The sequence below is a fragment of the Periplaneta americana genome, chromosome 7 (assembly GCF_040183065.1).
Source record: "Periplaneta americana isolate PAMFEO1 chromosome 7, P.americana_PAMFEO1_priV1, whole genome shotgun sequence".
Taxonomy (NCBI): Eukaryota; Metazoa; Arthropoda; class Insecta; order Blattodea; family Blattidae; genus Periplaneta; species Periplaneta americana.
Genome location: NC_091123.1, coordinates 74,343,246 through 74,366,112, shown reverse-complemented (window position 1 = coordinate 74,366,112; position 22,867 = coordinate 74,343,246). Strand labels below are relative to the sequence as shown.

Genomic DNA, 22,867 nt, shown 5'->3' with positions numbered 1-22,867 from the left:
TCTAAACTCTCCAATTACCTAACCGTTAACTGTTCTGGAGAAAAAGTTCAAACAAGGAGATTAACTACGATTGAACACCGACTGTAAAGCTAAGGAAGAGATAGACATAAATAAAGGAGATTTGAGGCTTTCGCTGTGATCCAGTTGAGAATAAATAATCTCAAATGTATGTTCATATTTAATCTCTCTGGCGCTTCGAAACTACTTCAACATTATAGTCGTATCACTCAAGGATCGCCTATTCTGATGGGTTGGTTGGTTATTTTATTAATGTTACATACTTTTATAATACTATTTTCATTATTACACCAGAAATTCGTTCCATTTTAAATTTATTTATCAAATTAGATTATCTATGCTAATGTCTTAGAACTAGTTCGTCAGGTCTCGTGTCCAGTTGTTTGGGATAAACAAGAATAATGTACACATAATAGACAACCATTCTAAGTCTTGAGAATTGCAACTCTGACACGTCAGATATGTTAAATATCAACACACCGTCAAGAAACTCGAATTATTTTTCACACACGACAAATAAGAGTCATCAAAATTAAACAAACATCCTCATCCTAAAAGATGTACGTCTCTCGCTACCATTGCCTTCTTTCATCACATTACGCATTACAGTACCGTTTATAGTATATTTTAGATAACTATGATTCCAAATACACAAAGAATTTAATCAAACGATATTAACTTTAGTTTACAGGAATGATCCCGACACATTTTTATAATTCCAAAAGTAGGGGAGACTGTTGTACTTTTATACACTTTTCACATTTTTTTTTTTTTTTTTTTAATTTTGGGAAATGAAATTTTTTAAATGAAAAAATGCTTGAAATAATTACTGAAGATTCCTTTACAACGTCCTGTATGTATTTTCCTGTTTTACAGATCTATTAAGGATGGAAAAAATAAAATGAAGGGATATGTAATGTGTTCAAAGGCATAACAGGTTCATGTACCTTGGAACATACCCTCTTGTAAGTTGTAACACATGGAATATAGATGGGAATATAGCTGTAAAAACTGACAATCATATTTAAAATGCGTTTTCTATCATAAACCAGAGCATGCTTCTCTGATTGAGATTTTATTTCCTGGAGAAGCAATAACTGTTTCAACAGCTTTCTTCAAGGCATCCGGATCAATTGGGGGCCTCTTAACTCCAGACTAACTTCGTCACATGACCTTAAAATAATAGAAAAACAAAATCCGATAGTATCGTGTACTTTGGAACATGTTCCATGGTACAAGATGTTTTGTGTTCAAAGGTACAAGAGGGTGCACTTTTAAACAAATATGGCTCCCAAAACTAGAAATTCGAATAAATCATGGAAATTAAAATATGTTATTACTCACCAGATTATACGTAACACACCGTACTTGAAAGATATTAACAAATACAATCTGGTTTTGTGTTAGAAAACATATGTCATTGAACGAAATGTTTAATTTTGGTACTAAAAAAACTTCTTTTGTCCACGCAACTCACACTTTACAGTAAATCAAACCGAAACTATGACCAGAGCTACTTAGCGGCTTTCTCTACAATCTACTTCAGTTCGAGTCCTCTAGGAAGCAGCAAAAATTAAAAAACAAAAAATGTTCAAAGGTATACTATGCTGAAGGTACAAAAGTCTCCCCTAAGTCATCATAAAATAGCGACTTGATATATAAGTTAAAACGTGTAATGAGAACAGATGCTTTAACTTCATGATGTCGATTTTTCCAAGATATTCTTTTCTTGCAGCTAATGTGTCATAGTCATACTTAGTCTATATCAAACAATTAAAACCAGTTTAACATGGAACGTTTAAGTGGGTACTTTTTCGGGAAAATGTTCGTTATCATTTCTGTAAGTTAATACTCTACACGCATTTTGCTCCTTAGAGAGAGCGCGTCGATGCAACCCGCAACATATCAATTCTGCTTAGCGCCAGCAGGCCGATGAAACCCGTATAACTATTGAAAAAATATACAAACTTTGAATATCATCATTACATTAAAGATATTACTAGTAGCTTAAGCAGCAAATGCTTAATGATTATGTTAATATGATTCTCATCAAGCGGTGACCTCTGATTAATTTTAATCACACAGCCACCAACCACTTAAACGTTTCACACAATTATAGGGATTCTATAAATCCCTTGCCACCTTTTCCTTTTATAAAATTTCAAAACTGTCTCATATCTTTTCTTTTATTTACTTCAAACTTCTTAATACATGTTTCATAAGCCAACTACACAAATATATACGTATCACCAAGTTAGTAAGGTTAAATGATTTGAACTATAATTAGACAGATATTTTTCTCTTGAACTTTGTTTAGCAGTTGCATTTTACATATCCAGTTCCGTTTCGTAAAACTTATTTGATTCATTCACCCCTCTCTCGCTAGAAATCCAAACTATACTTAAAGTTTAGAGCATATACTCAGAATAAAGGAGCCATCAAAATTGATTCCTAAACTTCTGAGAAAGAGAAGTACCGGCAGCATAGAAATCAAATAACGAGGCCCGCATTCTATTGCAGTGAAAGTGTTCTGCACGTGAAAATAAATGTGCTAGAATATGCAGTCAGGAAATTGTAGTAGACAGAAAATAAAATATGTATATTCGTAAGCATTTGAAGACTGTTAAACGTTGTGAAATTTCGATAGTTCACTCTATGTGCCGTTCTTTCAGAAATTTGGAAAAGATTGGCTAGAAAATATTACTTTCAAAAACTGGTTTTAGAAGTATCTGAAGACTGTAGGCCTACTATAGTGAGGTGTAAATCTTGCCGATGCAATGTAAAACGAAATGTAATGATTTAATTGAGCATTCAAAGACAATCGAACATAAAATTGTGGTTCAGTCAGTTAATTTATCAAACCAAACGAAACTTTAATATCTTCCCGCCGATAAAGTTAATTTGGAAAACTAAAAATGTATTAATAATAAAATAAATCTAATAGAAGAATTTACAAGTAGAACAATAATGCGATTTACGACTCAGTAATACATGAAAGAATATGTTCAATGCCTCGATCGTGCCCCTTGTGATTTCGAATTGTCTATTGAACTCGCATATTAAGAAATAAAAGCAGTTTCATAGAATATCCTCAGCTTCCCCTTTTCCGAGAGATGCTCGGGTCTTGCAGATAATCAAAATGCAATAATAATTGTAGGGAGGTATACTTCTGATCGACTATCTAACTAACAAGTAGCCTGTATATTTCAAATTTTGCTAATAGCCTACTCTTTATTGAAACTATTACACTTTTACTACGTCATACTACTTTTGACAAAAAGGTACAGAATGATGTGTTTCAACCAATCATGGCAGCTTATCCAATAATTTATCACCTGCCTAGTATTTGTTTTTATCACCTCCCTAGCATTTGTCTCTTTGTTTGTCAACATTGTACTTTCAATAATTGTACATTTTAAAATCATTCATGTTTATTTTACCATCCTTAATTAAAACTTTTCTATCATTTATATTGTTTATATTAATTAGGTTATGTTATAACTTCTGCTGTATGAGACTATGGACAGTCACGTATCAGAGATTGTTTAATATATGAAGAGTCCACTGCAAGAATGAGGGATGTCACTTTCTTGTCGAAAATGAACCAAGACTGTCAATGCATAGCTTAAGACATATAAAATGTAGGCCTACATACAGAGTTACATGGCATTAACACTGATAGTCATTGTCCAGTAATGATCGGAAAATCACAGTTAAGCTTTGAGCGCTAAGCATTTCAAACTTTCAATTGCTTCTCCTGCAAAATGTATTCCAAATGAATCCATCATTCTTGCAGTGGACTCTTCATATATTGATAATTGAAGTGGAATGCAACTTATTAATAAAGGTGAAACTGAATCAACAAAGCCTTCTTGACTAGTAATCGTCCAGAGTTCAATGAAGATTGTATCGTTGGTACAACTGGTAACAAGAGAACAGCTAATCATGACACACTACTGTCATCTAGCGAAATATTTGTGATGATGAGATGGTACAATAACACATTTTGAAGACAGTTTAGTGCGGTATTATTTTAAGTCAATATTTTATTACATTAGAGTACTTCATTTCTTCTAATCTTTATATCATTTCTTGTAATCGTGTAACAGTCAATTAAATTCCACTCGAGTTTTGATTTTCTCTGGATAAATCAAAACCTCTAGTGAAATAATGTATATAAAACGAAATACTAATTAAACAAAAATGCCTAACTCCACTCACTCTAGTGAACCTGCTTGTGCGATGCTGAACTTTCACCGAATGAAACACGAAAAGGGCAGCATTATGTCTCTCACTACAAGAACAGTGGCTCGTAGTTGTCAATGCCCGTTCCACTCTCATTTGTCACTTCACCTGACGCGTCCACCTGACTAGAAGATAAACGCCGAATCAACTGCAGAATGAAGCGATGCATTGCACGTTACATCTGCTTCTAACAGACATTTCTACTCCAGGAATTATCATCATGCGGACCAGTTGTTTGCAATTTTGTTGTTTATTGCTTTCTTTATCTTGAAAGAAATGTTTGCCTCATCTTTTCTTCAGATAATCAAATACAACTCACATTTTACGAAGTAGTATTTGATTCAGAGTTCTGCATCTTCAGCTCAGTGGTGAAGTATGAGACGGAGTGCTATCTTTTTTATTTTCTCCGGTTAAATCAATCAGCTCCAGAGGTGACAAGTCGAAGTCTTTTTTCAATACAATCACCGTTTTATCCTTCATGCGAACAGGAGCCTGTTTCACAATGTTTACAATTCTTGTAAATTTTGTTTGTAAATTTATAAACTTCTGTTTCTCATTGAGAGTTTTGTTGTAAAGCTGAAATTCACAAAAGAAAGCCAAATCTTTATAAGGTGTAGTTTTACTAATGTGTAAATTTTACTTGTAAAGCTAGCACATTTCCTACTATTGTTCTGAGGTGTGTATAATTTGAAAGTGCAACGATTGAATGGTTCATCAGAACAAGGTATAACCATTATTTTTTGTTTTTCTTTTACGCCCTCTACTATTGGCATCAGTGTTTTATCGCTACAAGATTATATTACACTTCACTTTGCCTAGTACAACGGTTTCCAGGTTTTTTTGAAGTCACGATACACTTTTGGGTAAGACTTCTGTTTGAGACCTTCACTACCGTGCGGGTTCTTGACACTGAAAAATAATCCCTGTAAAATTGCTAACAAATACAATTCTATTCAAAACCAGTGAATACTTCCCAAAGTACTATTTTAAACAGCAGCTTTTTGAATATTTTTCTGAAGAAATCTAAAACAATTACGACAGTCACAGATGGATACTGAATCCGTTTTTAGACTTTTGCGTTCAACCGGCTGAAATTAATTAACTATATAATTTGAACTGGTAATGGAAATTACGGGAAAACGGCTGAACGGATATTAATCTATGGCCCCTCATTTTGAAGCTTGGCATCCAAGGATATGCGGAAAAATAATAGTTTTCAGTGAAAATGTCAATTTTTCTACATAAATTTTCCTATTTTCCAAACTCCATCTGTCGTCAGTTTTGAGAACTAATGGCTTTTCAGGAAAAAACAAGGAACACACTACAATAAACAATATACCCGAAGGCAGGATTGCTTACATATTCAGAGCTCAGATTCTCTGACATCATAATCCCAATATATCGATCTTCGTTAGTGTTATTTTTTAGAACATCTCAAAAACTTACTAAAAACAATTTACAGGTCTGATTCTCTGGTGTGTAATTTTCTGAGTTCAGCTGTGTATTGGATATATTAAAAACTACAAAACTTAAGAAGGTTTTACGACATTATTAAACTTAAAAATGAAATATTATTAAAGGTTATGCCATGATGTATTTATTACTAATGATACACATTAATGCTATTGATATATTGTTAATATGAAAGTGAAACCTTTTGGGGTTGTTTATATAAGTAGACGTAGAGATATGTTAAATTAGATCTTAATTTCTATAATTTACTGAGTAACGGCTATACAATATATATATATATATATACTGAAAACTAGAAAACTTGCGTAAGATAACAATATTGTTATTAAAAATGAAATATTTTTACTATTATTAATAAAGTGGTGTGGGTCTTTTTCATATATTTAATAACGTGTTGGTGTAGATACTTATATGACTGTGTGATTCCCTAATTTTCATAGGATGTAGTGCAGTAATATGGTAGAGGCATTAGTAAGTTAGTTGAGTCATGATTCCTATTTTAGCTAAGTCTTTAAACTACATAAAAATTAATTTCTTATTCCTTTAGTTTAATCGATTAGATTTGTAATCGCTGACAAGCATGCCATTTTGTTGTAGGGAGAACTCAAAGAACTGAAGATGGATGTGTTCAAGAAAACATTAAGAGGGAACCTTTTTAAAAGAGATATTTTTGACAGGGTTACATTTCATTGAGTTAAATGTTACATCTTCATAATTACGGGAGAAAATAATTTTCAAACTATCTAGTAATATTTCTGTAAAATAAATATGAAAATCTTTTATTTGAACTTCTAATTAACTACGTTTGCAGAATTTGTTGCACAAGCCAATAGTGTGTGTATATATACACATAGCCATCGATCCGGGTACAGAATGTCAGCCCTATACCGTCTACGCCACCCAGGCCGACCATTAAACTTGAAAAGTCGCTCAGTCCGTAAATCGGTGGATACAAAAACTAGCCCAACCTTTCATTACAATGGACTTAACGCATTTTAGGATCACACTCTTTAATTAGAACAGATATTTTGAACACGCGTATCACTGCAAGTGACAGCCGCACGATACTCTCTGTACTACTGCTCGAAGCGAAGTGAATCACTCAACAGTCACTACAAAGACGGCATCGGTATGTAGATACTGAGCGCTCTATACTAAAACGACAGTTATTCTTTATGAGGAGTCTTCGTAATTGACAACATATTTCACAAAATACTCACTGAAACAGTTGTAGGTTTAACGCAGAAATCATCCATTCTATTTCATAAAAAAAATACGGTTCTTAGACATGAGATATAAGAAGAGATGTTCGCCTTTGAGTTCCAGAGTATCTTCCCTTCCAGCTTTCGTCCTGTCCTTCCTTCCTATCCTTCTTCCTTTTTTGTTCCACCACTTTTCCTTCGTTTCTTTCCTTGTTGTTTCCCGTCTTTCTTTCTAATACACTGGTTCCATTACGAGTCCTTTTTGCGAAGGTAAACAGATTAATTACTTTATTTTCCATCTACAAGTAATTAGTTAATTAATTAGCACAGAGCACATGCGTTTCTGTGTCGAAAGCGCGTGACAGGGCTGCCCCTGCCCACTGCCGATAGTAATTTGTCTTCGCTTCCTCGCCTCGCTCTCCGGTTAGCCCGGCAGCTTGGTTGCGTAATCGCCAGACCCGTGAATGGAAGTAATTCCAGATAAAGGTCGCTTTGATTGGATTGGGATTACAAGGTGCTCTGAATTAACCTATTGATGCAATTGGTTACAGATCTCTCGCACTGTGATTCCTTGATCCGATTTCGGCCACTGGTTACACAGGCGCGCGCACACAAACTCACATCACTACAGCGTGTACCGCATGCAAAGCGCAACGTGTTCGTTCCAAACAGTTCTCCTTTCAAAACTCGCGGTTCGTATTCATGGCGTTTTTATGTCTCGCGAAATATTCGAGCTGAATGCTGAGCAGATGCGTCCCAAAGGATATAAGAATAAAGGCTTCTCAAACTTGCAACAATGAACCACACATTCATTGAAAATAGCAGGTGCGCCGTTAGTCTAACGGCTAGTATGTCGATTTTTCACGTTGGAACCGGGTTTCGAATCCCGGTGGATCTCATTGGAATTAATGGTGGAAAAAGACGGTGCTTATTTATTTCAAATTTCAAATGCATCGGAAGATGCTATAACATGATCAAGTACAAGTTTATATAATAATATAGAACAGAACATATAGCACAGAATAATACATCAGACTACTGAATAAAATTATAACAATAGAAATATAAATAAAATGATACAATAAATATAGAAAGGATACAATAATATTAACAAAATTTGAGGACCGAAGGAGCAGCGCTCGTGTTCGGTCGCAGTTCGGATATATTATTAATATAGGAGGAATATAGAATATAAGATCGGAATTAAAATTAAAATTACAGCTACAATGAAATTATATAATATAATATAATATAATATAATATAATATAATATAATATAATAGCCATCTTGCGGTGCTACGTACAGAGCGTTCAAATAGACATTCATCCGTGAGTATGCTGCCGCGCGTGACGGCTGAAAGCGCACTGTTTTCCGGCACAGTCGGATATTCATAGCCCCTTAAGTCAAGCGCATTGATTGCTCACGCATATTACAATAATCACATACTTTTGTCATAGAAGGTATTGGAAATCATGTTCTTGTACTCCCACACATCTCTCACACATTTTAAGGAAATTTACATTTACATGCATTAGTTCTTCTGCAATTTCGCTTCTTATATTGCCTTTCAGTTCTTCCAATGTATGCGGGTTATGCCGATACATTTTATTGTTTTAGTTCTCCCACAAATAGAAGTCGCATATGGTATTATAATAATATCCACTGCAAGATCTCAAAATTTATATAGCTAATAAAAAACCAGCCAAGCCATGTACCTCTTTATTGCAGCCGAGTGATAAAACCATGTTTCATCCGTGAAATTTACTCAACTAACATTATTTACGTGATATGTAGCGACACAAGACAACAGATAGACCTACTGGAGTACAGAAAAACCCGATCTTGTACACGAAATGTCACTGCACGATAAAAAATTAGTCTATGGTGAGCAATAAGCTATTGAATACCTATAGAGCCTATATTTAAAAAAATACCATGAATGTGCAGAAGCACAGGGTTAAAATAATCACACCATTCCTAGAAGATTCATCTCACACTGAATGTACAGACACGCAATTAAAATTTGAAGCGATCTTGATGGGAGTTACCTGTTTGTAGGCAACAATTTCACACAACTGTCCACAAGTAGCATATATACAGGGGCTCTTGTTTACTGCACGTTCACAGTGTGTTATAAGCGAAACATGTACAATAAGGAAGCTCCAAATTTTATTTCCGTATCTGCAGGCTAGATAGGCATTCTTTCAACAAGATTCTGCTACAGTGCATACTACTAATCTCTCGTTAGCATTAATTCCGGACATTTTTGAAGATAGGGTCATCAGTCAAGGAATACGGCCAGCGCGATCCCCAAATCTTACCTATGCGACTTCTATTCATGAGGGAACTTAAAAAATGAAGTACATTGCAATAATCCGCATACGTTAGAAGAACTGAAAGACAATATACAGGGACATCAAAGCGTCTGCACTGCGTGCTCTTAACAACCCGCACAACATTTCCTTAAGAGCGACGATTGTACTTAATCTTGCTGAAAAGTTAACCTTGTTAGATTTGTATTGCTTGTAGTATGAGCACGTAATACAGGCGCTTTGAGATCCCTACAATATAAGAAGGAAAATTTCAGCAATTTAAGAACTAGTGTGTGTTAATGCAAATTTTCTCGAAAGGTGTGAGAGATGTGTGACGGCACAAAGACACCATTTCCAACATATTCTATGACAAAAGTAGATGATTATTGTAATTTGCATGAGCAATCTATGCGCTTGACTTAAAGGGCTATGAATATCCGACTCTGCCGGCAAACAGCGTGCTTCCTGCCGCTATGCGAAGCCGCACACTCACGGATGAACGTCTATTTGAAAGCTCTGTAGTTCGCCTCCCATGGTGCACAGAAGACAAAACATATGGCGGGAAAACAAAGACATTCAGCGCGTAGCTCCTAGATGGAGACGATTGGGTGAATTATACAAAGTACACGCCTTTGGCTTTAAAATTTTTGACAACAGTGAAATTAAAATTTAATATATTCAATTTGTTGAAGTAGTAATATTTATTGTCTTTTATGATAAACAATCAGAAGATGAGTATCCACGTAACAAACATTTTGCTTTGTATGTCACGGGCAACTTAGTAGTTATGCAGATTAAGTTCGAATTGTGACGTTTTAGGAGACTACAAGAACTGGAACGATAACTGCAACAAAAATATGGAGCAGATACCCGCGATGGACAATACACAGAAGTATTTGATAGAATTGGTTTATTTCGTTATAAAAGAGCTTCATATAGTTAAATGATTTGTGGAACTTTGCACTTGTTACAAAATATGTGAAGCATGACTACTCAATGAAGGGGAAGCCAATGTTGCATATAAGAGAAATAAAAACCGATGTTAACATTATTGGGGTTGTAAAGCATTTCCTAAATTTATTTTAAAAGAGGTTGCACATTAACGGTTTTGGCATGCATGCGTCGATGTCTTTTCCAAGTGTCTTCCTGCAGGTTTTCATTAATAGGAATAGTTTAATCAATTATATTACTCTTCTATTTCGAATATTTATCGCCAATATCTAGATTATTATTTACGACGGATATATTTTATGACAGGTTTGTTCCATTATATCTTTATATCCCTATGTTGTAAAAGATTATTATTCGTAACAAAACTAAAGTTATTGTTACGGTTCCTATAAACACTCAGGTTTCAGTATCATCAAATCAAATGTTTTATGGATACAGAATAAGAGGACTGTGCTTATGCGCTTAAATTCCCACACATGTGAAATTTATATCCGACGAAACACAGCACTAGAAAATAAATTACAGAACAATTTATTATCAGTTAGGATATTGTGACGGGAAAATTGAAGCTGTAAAACTGTCTCATGATGACGAGTGTATCACCATGGAAACATTCTGGCCTACACAAACTGATTCATTCCAACCAGATGTTACATAGGTGTGTTAGCCAAATCACGGATTCTTTTGTTTACAGATGCCACAACATGCAATTTCTTTGTATTCTGTGCGATATTGTCTGACGCAATCTCTTTCTTAATTCAAACAGTGTCTTTAACCAGTCTGGTTTACAAGTGGTCCAAAAATGGCCTTGGACTAATGTTGTACATTGAAATTCGCTAATGCGCGTTTCTCTTAGGTTCATCTGATTTTCAACTTTGTGCTGACCTTGCATCTCCGGAAACACACTATATTTACGTCGTAATAAATTATATGGCGGAAGTTGGCACGCGGTTGGTTGGCTTCTAGTGCCTTCAGATCTAATCGATTCTGCTTCTTTTTCAGTAGGGTAAATTTAATGGTTTGTTTTTAATTATTCAATCGAAATAACTTAACAAATTCAAGTAGAAAACTTACTGTTTTATTAGCATATTAAAAAGAACGTTTTCGCCTATGTGACATCATCAGGTTTTTTTCATTCTTTCAATATCTAATTTACATTTGTGTAAGTTGAAATATAAATATGAATACAAGAACATTTCAAGACGCTTTAAAATAATTAGATTAAAAACATTTTAAACTATCTAGATTATTATCGCCGCGGCCTCATGCTTAACATGCCGGCATCATACAATAACGTGCGGTGTGCATTCAAAACATAATTTCGCCGACCGATTGTTGCTCTGTAGGTTTCGCTCTAAGCGTCACGTTGTCACGTCTACTTCCTCGATAAGAATAAGCACTAGTTTGTTATATTATTATTATTATTATTATTATTATCATTTCATTTACGAGTGCATTGACATTTTTAACTCTTAATAATAACTCTTTAATAATAATTTTTAATCACATACCTTAATGTTCGTCCTCAGCACAAGACATTGCAACCTCGGTTTTAGTCCACGTGGATTAGACAAGTAGGTGTCATTTAATAATGGAAGCAGCTTATTGGTTGCAATATTGAAATTGAGGCGAGTAATTGGAGCGGCGACATAAGAAATTGAAAACAATAATACAATTAAATTTCCAAGACCTGCTGAATGTTATACATGAGGCCGCTCAAAGACCTGCCGAATGTTAACCATGAGAGCGCGGCGATATCATGTATATGATTTTAGTAATCACATTCTCTATCCAATAAACTTTCATGTACAGACCAGGAACAAAAATTAGGCCACGTGAAATTTCTGAGCATGGGCAGTATGTTATAACTGGAACTTGTAAAATGCAGGTGGCCTAAATTTTGTTTCTGGATCTGCACTAATTGTAATCAAATTGGTCATTACTTGTACTGAAATATAAGTCGTACTACAAATATAATGGTTATTTTAACATAATAAAATCATACTCTATATGAAATTACAATAATCTCAGTCATATAAAAAGTTGGATACCGAATGTGATTACTAAAAACCAATAGGCCTACATGTTGATAATCCAGATAGTTTAAAATGCTTTTTAAATGTCCTTATATTTTGTACAAATGTAAATTACTCGTAGATATTGTAATAATGTAAAAATCTGATGATTTCACATAGGCGAAAACGTTAGTCTTTTAACATGACTATTACACTTTTACAACGTTACACTACTTTTGACCAATAAAACGGTACGAAAGGACGTGTTTCAACCAATCATGGCTGCTTATCGCACAATTTTATCACTTCCCTAGCATTTGTTTGCTTTATCACTACCCTAGCATTTGTTTCTTTGTTTGCCAGCATTTCAAACTGCAAATTCTTTATGGTACTATAAAACATGCTTTGCGATTGTCATTTGTTTCCCGCATAGATAGTCGACTGGAAATGGCAGCTCCGTTCAAACGTTTTGGTGGAGGTAACATTAGTAAAATAGAACTTTAGTAAGTCAATTAATATCTATTTTATCGTATTAGAGTACTTTATTTCTTCTAATCTTTATATACTTTCTTCTAATCGTGTAATAGTCAATTAAATCCCACTCAGTTTTGATTTTCTCTAGATGAATCAAAACCTCTAGTGAGGTTACTGTTGTTAATAAAAAATAAGTTTTATACTTTAATACGGTAGGCCTAAGTCATTTTATTGAATCACTAATTAAAAACAAAATATTAAATTGACCTTTGTGTTTTACTTATCTGAACAAATGCTCAATGTGAATTGTAAAATCCTCATTCAGTGTTAATAATTCAGTTTCTGAAGTGTTCGCGTTTGTAAGGTGAAATTAATTTTAAAGATATGACGATAAATTGCAAATTTTAATTATTCTATTAGGGGCTCAATACTCCACGCCATCGTCCTTGATTGAAAGTCTGGATGGAATTTTTTTATGGGAAACGATAGAGTTGAAGCAAGTTTTCTTGGTATACTTCCATTTTCCATGTTAAAATTTTACAAATTCTCCATCAATTAGGAAGAATTCGGCATTACCGTCAGCAGGATAACATATCCTCTGACACATCATGTTTTAACGGCGCTCTGTCAACTACTAGGTTATTTAGCGGCAACGAAATTTATGATAACAAGATGAGGTCGAAGGTTCGCCATGGTACTGCCTGAAATTCGCATTACAGTTGGGGAAAATATCGGAAAATCTCAACCAGGTAATCAGTCCAGGCGGGAATCTAACTCACGCCCGAGCTCAGCTCAAGATCAATGGACAATCGCGCTGCCACCTGAGCTACGTCGGTGGCCCGATGTTTTTAAAGGGCGATAAAATCATTAGAAACCACCGGCGTAGCTCAGTCGGCTAAAGCGCTTGCCTGCCGATCCGGAGTTGCGCTCGGGCGCGGATTCGATTCTCTCTTGGGCTGATTCCTTGGTTGGATATTTCCGAGGTTTTCCCCAACCGTAAGGCGAATGTCAGGTAATCTATGACTAATCCTCGGCCTCATCTCTCCAAATACTATCTCACTATCATCAATCCCATGGACGCTAAATAGCCTAGTAGTTGATACAGCGTCATTAAATAACCAACTGAAAAAAATCCTAGTATATAGACCTAGATCATGACACCTTCGTTTTATATCCTTTACAAAAGAACCCTACTAATATTTTATCACTCTTGCATATAGTGGGGTTCACATAGGTTCAGTTACTAAAAAGCTGATATGGCCATCTTTCTAGCGTTGCTGTCACCAGATATCAACAAAGCAGGTAAATGAGAATGATATGTACTGAAACAATAAATAATACATATTATTTACTTATTTGTGATTGACTGATCTCATATTAAAATGTATTTTGTCTGACAACACGAAATTAATTGGTTTTCACTAAACAATAATTTATGATTCAGAGACCTAACCTAAAAGTTATTTTGTTTAAATGCATGCGATGATTAGTACAAACTCCGGAAACTAAATACCTCTTTATAAGTACCCGTACTGTTTATTTATTAATTACTGATGTATCACTTATTAATATTAACGCTCCAATTTCAAATAATACTCGCTAGTAACTTTCGTTTCATGAACGCTGGAAGCTTCTTCATAGACAAACGATACTGCCAACATAACAGTTAAAAAGTAACTGCCAGTTGTAATATTTTCCAGTAACGAAATTCGAAACAAAGTTGGCAAAAGAAAATTCAACCTCAAAACTAAAAAATCACTATAATCCACTAGCATATATAGCGATAGGGGAAGGGGCAATGGTTAGGTTTCATGCTTAGGGTATAAAGTAAGAAAACCCGTACTAAGCAATATGGGCATGTATGCGCCCAAGGCCAGTCTCCACGTTCTGTCATAGACTGTGATTCTACGTCGGTCATCTCATCAGATTCACGAACGCATAACAGTGCTAATTCTAATTTTATTGCATATTATTTAATTTTACGAAAAATAGTCTACGAGAAATATTAGAATGATTAATAGAAATAGAATTAGGCTATCCTGTTGACACCTTTCCTTTGCCATATTGTCCAACACAAATTCCACTTATCCTTGTTGGGATTTTAAGATTTTAACCCACGTGTCCGGTTGAAAACTGGACATTCTAATCTTCAGACTGACAAGATGTATTTTAATTTCCTTACAAAAGATTTGACCAGCTAGGATGACAGTGTATAAATATTAAATTAAATAATTAAACGCCGTACTGACACCATGTCTTGGGTGTCACTCCATATTGGGGAACATAAAAATATGTTATATGCTGAATGTTGGTACAGAGTATTTAAAATCAGTCAGGCAATACAATTTGTCATATGTACATTGCGAAGGAATTATTAAATTTAAATATTACGGCTTATTCACATACCTTTCCAGAAACCAGAAGATCGCGAAGATTTCGGCCTTTCAATTTGTATTCAGACTTGATCAAAAGACAAGCTTGAAACCAGATTAAGCTTGTTATTTGTGTCCTGAAAAATAAAAATGAATCGTGTTAGTCCAATTTATGAGTAATTACGCCTAAGTTAAATAAAGTACAACCATAAATAGCAACGACATTGCACAACAGTTTAAAGAGCACAAATTAAGTTTGAAGTATTAGCGAATAATTCACAGTTCAACACAATTCGTTTAGCAAAATTGAAATTAGCGGACTCTTCTTTCGTTAATTCAGTCATAAATAATTAAATACTGCGTTATCTAATCGAATTGGGGATGTTTGTTTATTAATAGCTATTTCGTGGATATTAAATTTTGGAAGATGGAATTATATTTATTATTTGGAATTGTTAAAGGGTAATTTTGAAATAGAAATTATTAGAACACAAATTTTCGTGTAAACATTATATGCGAAATCAATTTAAATAGCTATCTTTACTCAGCCACAAAAATCAGGACATGCTGAAACAGTCCCACCCCCCTCATTTCCGAAAAGATTTTTGGAGCTTGCTTAAAAACTGGTTTTTATATAGTCGCAACTATGCTTTGGAAAAGAATACAATATTTTTATGTGTCATTTTTTCAGTTTTGCTACGATATTTTGTACAATATTTTATAAATAAATATCTACAGAGATACAAATGAAAACGATCCAGGACAGGAATTTAGATGATTATATTTTATTACTACAAGTACTAACACATTTCATCACTTACTTGCATGAAAACGTGAACTGTTTTGTTCTATGTCAGAAGCCTATTGGAAGGGAGGAAAATAATGCGTGTCAGATAATATAATTATCCAAAATTCTTCTTCGTTCTTTCTAATTAGACATATGTCTGAATAATTTCTAGGGAAAAATTGTTCCAGGGTCAGGTGATGAGCCAACGCTCTACCGACTGAGCTACCCAGGAACTCTACTAGACCCCGCCTCAATTATTCCCTTTTTATCCACATACCTCAAGTGGATTGACAGAACGTCATAGTCCAGCATTGAGAGCACACTTTCTGTGTGACTTGAATTTGCTTTACTATACCTGAACTATACCTGAAAACCAGATTTGTATCATACACGTTAATGTTCGTTAACAGAAAACCACAAATTTAAGTCACACAGAAACAGAAAGTGTGCATTCAATGCTGAGCTCTGACGTTCTGTCAACCCACTTGAAGTATGTAAATAAAAGGGGAATAATTGAGCCAGGGTCTAGTAGAGTTCCTGAAAGCTCAGTCGGTAGAGCGTTGTCGCGCTCAGCCAAAGATCCCGGCCCTGGAACAATTCTTCCCTTGAAATTATTCAAGTCCCTTTTACAGGGAGCTATACCTGAAAGTCAGATTTGTATAGACATATGCTTGTTTCACATTCTGTTAGGCTTCTAAGATGTCCCGTCATCATCTCATCGGACGTTCCAACCTCCCGCTTCGCATATGTACTCCATCTCTTAACTAATGTTTACAATCCTCGCATCACTCATTCCTTCAAGGTCCTTTTTGTTTTATATTGGTCCTTATCGTGATCCATTTCGTGGTCTTTATTGTAGGCCTAGTACTTCTTTTTTTCGTAACATTATCGTGGTCCTTACAGTGATTTCAAAATAATATTTGTTTTCCAAATTATACAAGTGAATTTTGTGCCACACAATATTTAGTAATTATTTTTGTTCCCGAAAACATAATCACCATATCATGGTTAGTCTTGCGACTGAACATTAAATCGGAAAACTTTCACTGATATTTTACTTGACGTTTCAAATCGGCTATTATCACGTATGAATCGTACATACTGTATACTTGCGTTTTGAAATATAGCTAGTGTTTAAATATGAACACACGAATATAATCTCGCAAACTGTTAATTCTCTCTGCGCACACTATCACCTTTGCTTCACTTGTAATCTCACCTACGACAGACGCGTGGTAGTATACTAAGCTTTGTTTACTGAGTATCTGTCAAATCTCTTGATATTCTGAGCGCTTTGTAATATTTACATGAAAATAATCTCCATTGTAATATCGCTAAAATTAAACATATCCATATATTTTTGATATTATGTACTCGTATTTATTTTTCGAAACTTAGCCCGGTAATCCTATTTGTACATAAAATCCCAGCATCCTATAATAATGTACCTAGTTCCATTCATTGTAACTTATAAAATGGCTATATTGCACACACATATTACAAAGAAACGAAGCTTTTGTGAATGTATACAAAATACTCTGATATTATCTGCACTCTGACCTTTCACCACATGATATCCTGAAACCGCATTCTATGATTTTTCTCCTCATATGACGGATTTTTTAAAAATACTACTTCTATTTTTAAAGTCTTCCTGAAAAAAAAAAATTGTGAATAGCACTAGTGACGTAGGCCTACCTGTATCGGAAATTTAGTAACGTCAATAACAAAGGTTGAAAGGTTATATAGACACACAAATTTATAACTGCTGGTAACAATAAAACAAATGAATAAAATAACGTTGACAGATTTTTTTACATGTGAAATGTTATAGTATTGCTCATGGGAATTGTAAATCATTAATTCTATTTGTAAACTTGTTTACGTATAAAAATGTAATACCGTTAAAAGGATTTATTGCAGAGGTGTAAGTAAAATATGGTGTTCAGGTGGAAAGCCGCATAAGCACGAAACGTGTGAACTAATGTCAACCAGCAAGCTTAAAAATGTAGGCGATGCAAATACAGAACATGCAAAGACAACGACGTGATCAAGAGACCTACTTTCCTTATTTGTACTGAATGGAGACTACAATGTTACATGCTAATGCATACATTAGTGTCTCTAACTTGATCATAAATTTTACGCTTCACTGACTTAAAGTTATTTCAGATATTAGCTGACAACATTAAGCGCTGAAATTCTGACACGGCCGATATTTTGTACAAAATTAGATCACTAAGATGCAGAACATTAATTTATTCCTTCAGCCGACATTTCTCTCCATATGGAGGCAATTAAGGGAAAGTAGACAGCGCAGAATGCATTGTTACGTGTGACACGACTCCAAGATGTTATTAAAATCCTCAGAATTTCTAGTTGACAGTTATGAAACCCCATTGTCTTATTCGTAGCGCCATATCACATTATATGCCTGAGTTGAGGGTAATAGAATGGCAGACTATGAAAATGTAATAAATTGCATCACTCAAGTAATAGAACCGATTTCATAAAAATGAAGTGGTATATGTGCACTTATTTACATATTGTTACTTTCATTCTTTAGTACAAAAAGCACTCATTCTCATATTTGTAGTTTAATATTCAATTAATCTCATATTTTTAGCTAATTGTGGACTTATTTCCTGTTATTTTCGTAGTCTTAGTCCAATATATACATATTCACTCCGATTTTCATAATTTGAATTCAATGTGCACTTATTTATCATTATTTTAATACCATAGTCCAATGATCATATATTTGCAGTTATTTTAATGTTAGTTCAATGTAAACTTAATTATTCACTTTGATTACGTAATGTGGAATAAAAAATGTGTAAACACATTCATTATGCAACTAGTTACGTAATGATACCGCTATTACCTAACTGGCTGCGTAATGTGAACCACACATTAAATTAAATGGAATTAATTTTATTAATTATAAACATTCATATCTTACGCGGGATTTCGATGGTACTAAACATTCAATTGCAGCATTTTCAATATCTGAATCCTAGTTTGAGCTCCTTTTAACAATGTCTGTTGACTACTTCTAGTAGCCTACTGCTGTTCTTTACTAAACAAAAATCTATCGTGTTCAAAACTAATAAAATAGACATAAACGAATTGCCTCTCGCATGAAGAAATAATAATAATGCAATTGTCTCTCCACAAAAGACATGTTAAAAATGATATAATTATTTTTATTAAAAAATTATCTTTTTTACCAAAATGGATAAAACTTTGTGTAATATACTTATCGTAACTCCGTATTACAATACTCGCCTGGTTATCAAACTCGGCCTGCGGCCTTGTTCGACAATTTTCCAATCTCGTACTGTAATATGAAACGTTACGTTTATGCTCCAATGCATAATTGTACTGCCATTTTAATATTTTTACTCCAGTGTACACTTTTTCACTTATTTTCTTACTTATACTCCAACTTGCACAAAGGAATTACAGTATTCTTTGTCATCTTTTTATCTGCTACAGGAATAATAACAAACTTTTATCACACTATGGCCAAAATTCAAATTTACCTTCAGTAAGAAATTTTCTGCCAGAAATGAAGAAATCGATGTTATGAAGATGGCATATGCTTTGTCATTTTACTTTTTTTCGCTTCTTAACAATAAAATTCCCTTCTCAGTGTTATCAGTGATAGTCCTCTTTGTGATTATTTTCTTCTTCTTCTTCTTCTACATCATGCAATTAGGCCTTAGGCCCGTTTCCACATCAAGAGATCGAGTCTCTCCACCTTGCCATCGGACGCCCAACATTCCTTCTGCCTTTAGGTTGATAGTGGAGTAAAGTCAGTGGAAGCCTGTAGGGTGGCATTTGTGATTATTTTATTAAACTATTATTCTAAAGATATATAGGCCTACACAACTAAAATAATTCGCTATGCATCCTAAAGGTAAGATGAACTTTCGGTTTTGCATTGCAGTAAAATACACACACACACACACACACACACACACACACACAAAACGATTATGTGGATTCCGTCAATACAATTTCTCCTAACTATTTGTCGGACTTTGTTCATTCTCAGTATCTGCAAGTCGATTTATACCGGAATTAAGCACATTAAATGTAATAGATTTTGTTGAAATCTTACGGATCTTTCTTTGAAATCGAAAGCATATAATGACAGTCCAGTCTAAAGCAAAGATAATTTTTTTCGATGATTTCTATGAGTTTTTGGAACGGTTTTAAGTAATGAGGGGCTACACCTGGTGAGTAGGGTAGTTGGACTTATCTCACTGCAATACAGAGCATCACATCTATTATCTTCCCATTCACTTCACGCACTTTGCACTGTGTACATTAGCTAAGATTTAGACCTGAGTTGATAATAAAGTGACATAGGACAAACACAAGATAATTTGACTTGTTCTGTCTCTACGGTAGGGAAGTAAGTTTTCCTGGGTCTAACAAAAGGACGAGCGAGAATTTTTGTGATGAACAACTAACTGGAATGAATGTTTCTCGGTTTACTACAGGTACAACAGCGAGTGTTTGTTTTTATGTTTCTCAGGTACATAATAACTCTGCCCGAGAATAGCAAAGAAGATTTGCATAGATAATTTTCCGCTGTCAAAGTTGTTACTCCGTAGTTGTCTTACATTGCATAATCTTGTTAGGAAATGTAGAGAGACTGAAAATGTACGAAACAAAAACCGTAAGAGGAGGCGGCATGTTTCAACTCAGGAAACCCTAGATCAGTGGTCGTCAGCACTCGTTGAAATGGGTAGAGTGCATGGAGGGTAAGGAACTCTGCTCCGTCGTGCACAAGGGATAGAGAGACAGCACACACGTCAGCAGCGACGATTGCATGCTAGGGCTGTGTCTTGTCCGCGGGTGAAAGATGCTAACCCGAGCCTCCAGTGTTCTGATGACCGCTGCCCTAGACAATATAACACTTCGTAGTCGACACCTGTGTAGCAACAGTTAGTGCATCTGATCGCGAAACCAGGTGGACCGGGCTCGATTCCCGGTTGGGGAAAGTTATCTGGTTGAGGTTTTTCCGAGGTTATCCCTCAACCTAATATGAGCAAATGCTGGGTAACTTTCGGTGCTGGACCCCGGACTCATTTCACCGGCATTATCACCTTCATCTCATTCAGACGCTAAATAGCCTAAGATGTTGATAAAGCGTCGTAAAATAACGCACTAAAATAAAATAAAAATAACACTTTGTATAGAACGTTAACTTATACAAGATGTGTACTTCATTTTTATTTCTAACATAATAAGAATTAGTGGTACAGTAATAATAAGCGACTGTCATGAGATTTTTTGTTACTAATTTGTGGGCTTCATGACGGAAGCCGGTAGCGCAACCGTGGACAGTAAATATATATTTTAACGGTAAGGTTATAAATGTGAACTAATTCCATCGACGCTGGATAAATATGTAGGTAGTTGAAACATCGTTCCTACGTAACCAATTTAAAAACATTTAATACGCATCATTTTCGTAGGTTACGCACGAGTGCTGTTCATTTGGGATAAATGAGCTAGGTATATAGCTTAAATAGAAAATGCCGTTTAAAATAATAGGCCTATATTATGTTCAATAACAAACCCACGATCTTTCTTTACATTCATTTTTTTCTACATAACTATATCATCTCCGAACTTAGGCCTACATAATTCGGGTTTGATCCCTATGACGTCACACATAGAAGGATATAAACGGATTTAATAACATAGCTCACTATTTTGTCGTTCTCCAAGAGTTTAAATAGTACTGTCCAAATTTGTACTAATAAATCATTATATTAAAGGCATAGGCCTATAGATGCCAAACACTCCATAGGCCCCTAACAGTGTGATTAATTTGTCATGATTTCAGCTCACGAACTGCAGCTGATCTTGAGACCTAGACTACAACTGACCTACCTCATATAGAAATATAAAAATCTATATTTCATTTGAATATGTAACAACCATACGTTTAAATTATGAACTTAACATGAAGAAACTAATTGCAGGAAGATCATTTTTAAATAAAGTATTTAAATACGCAACAAATCAAGGTTTTGCACTTATAATTATATTTTATACAGAATGTTAAAAAATGTCTAATATTTTAAGAGGTGATAGGACTCAACAAAAAGATTTTAAAAATGTTAATGCTGGAATTAATATCTTCCGAGGTATTAGAACTTATCTTGTTCATAGCAGATGCTCGATGTGACTTCCATGCACCGTAACAGATCCTTCTGCTCGACGCCATACGGAACCACCCAACCTTTCAAACACCCCTGGTTGGTCTGTGATGTGCTGACAGGCCTTAAGAGTCCCCATAACCAAAGGTCCAAGTGATCAAATTTTGGGGAAGAAGCAGGCCATGGTATAGGACCTCCATGGCCAATCCATCGAAGATTAAAATATCCGCGTTTGACATCATCTGACTCTGTTATGGAAATGTATTGGTGCTTCGTAATGCATAAACCACATATTTTTTTTAGTCTCTGATGGTATGGCACTTCTCCCAGCAAGACGGGCAATTGGTTTGCTAAGAGACGCCTATATCGAGAACCAGTTAATCCACGGGGTAGAATGTCATCCTGTCACCAACGAATTTTAAAGTACGTTTTCCGTTAAAAAAAAAAGCTCTTGATTTTTTTAGGATTCATGTTTATTGTACTTTTTTTCTTGTTGTGATGCATATTACTACCCATCAAAATATTAGACCCATTTTTTAAAACACCCTATATCCTGATCGGTCAACCATGTTTGTAAATCATTGCAATTTCATGCGTGTTAAGACTACAATGAGGCTTTTGTTTACTACTGATTCCACAGAAGATACTTCCGGTTAGGTGCAATAATTTGTTTGCGGCAAAATGTATACGATAGTTTTGTGTTGTCCTATAGGTACGGCTCTTGAGTGGTTGAAATTCAACGGAATCTTAAGAGCCATTGGTGAATTACTGTATGAGAGAAATAATGTATTTGACTCGTAAGTACTGAATTTTTTATTGGAAATCACTGTACAAA

At 34.8% G+C, this 22,867-nt stretch overlaps 1 protein-coding gene across 1 annotated transcript in view; it reads right to left on the bottom strand.

Moving 5' to 3' along the window:
- LOC138703205 (serine-rich adhesin for platelets) overlaps positions 1-22,867 on the bottom strand; it is a 1,304,023-nt gene that overhangs the window by 1,028,393 nt on the left and 252,763 nt on the right. Inside the window, exon 2 of the mRNA XM_069830906.1 lies at positions 15,098-15,200. The gene's annotated coding sequence lies outside the window, so the exon portion shown is untranslated. The remainder of the gene's footprint in view (positions 1-15,097; positions 15,201-22,867) is intronic.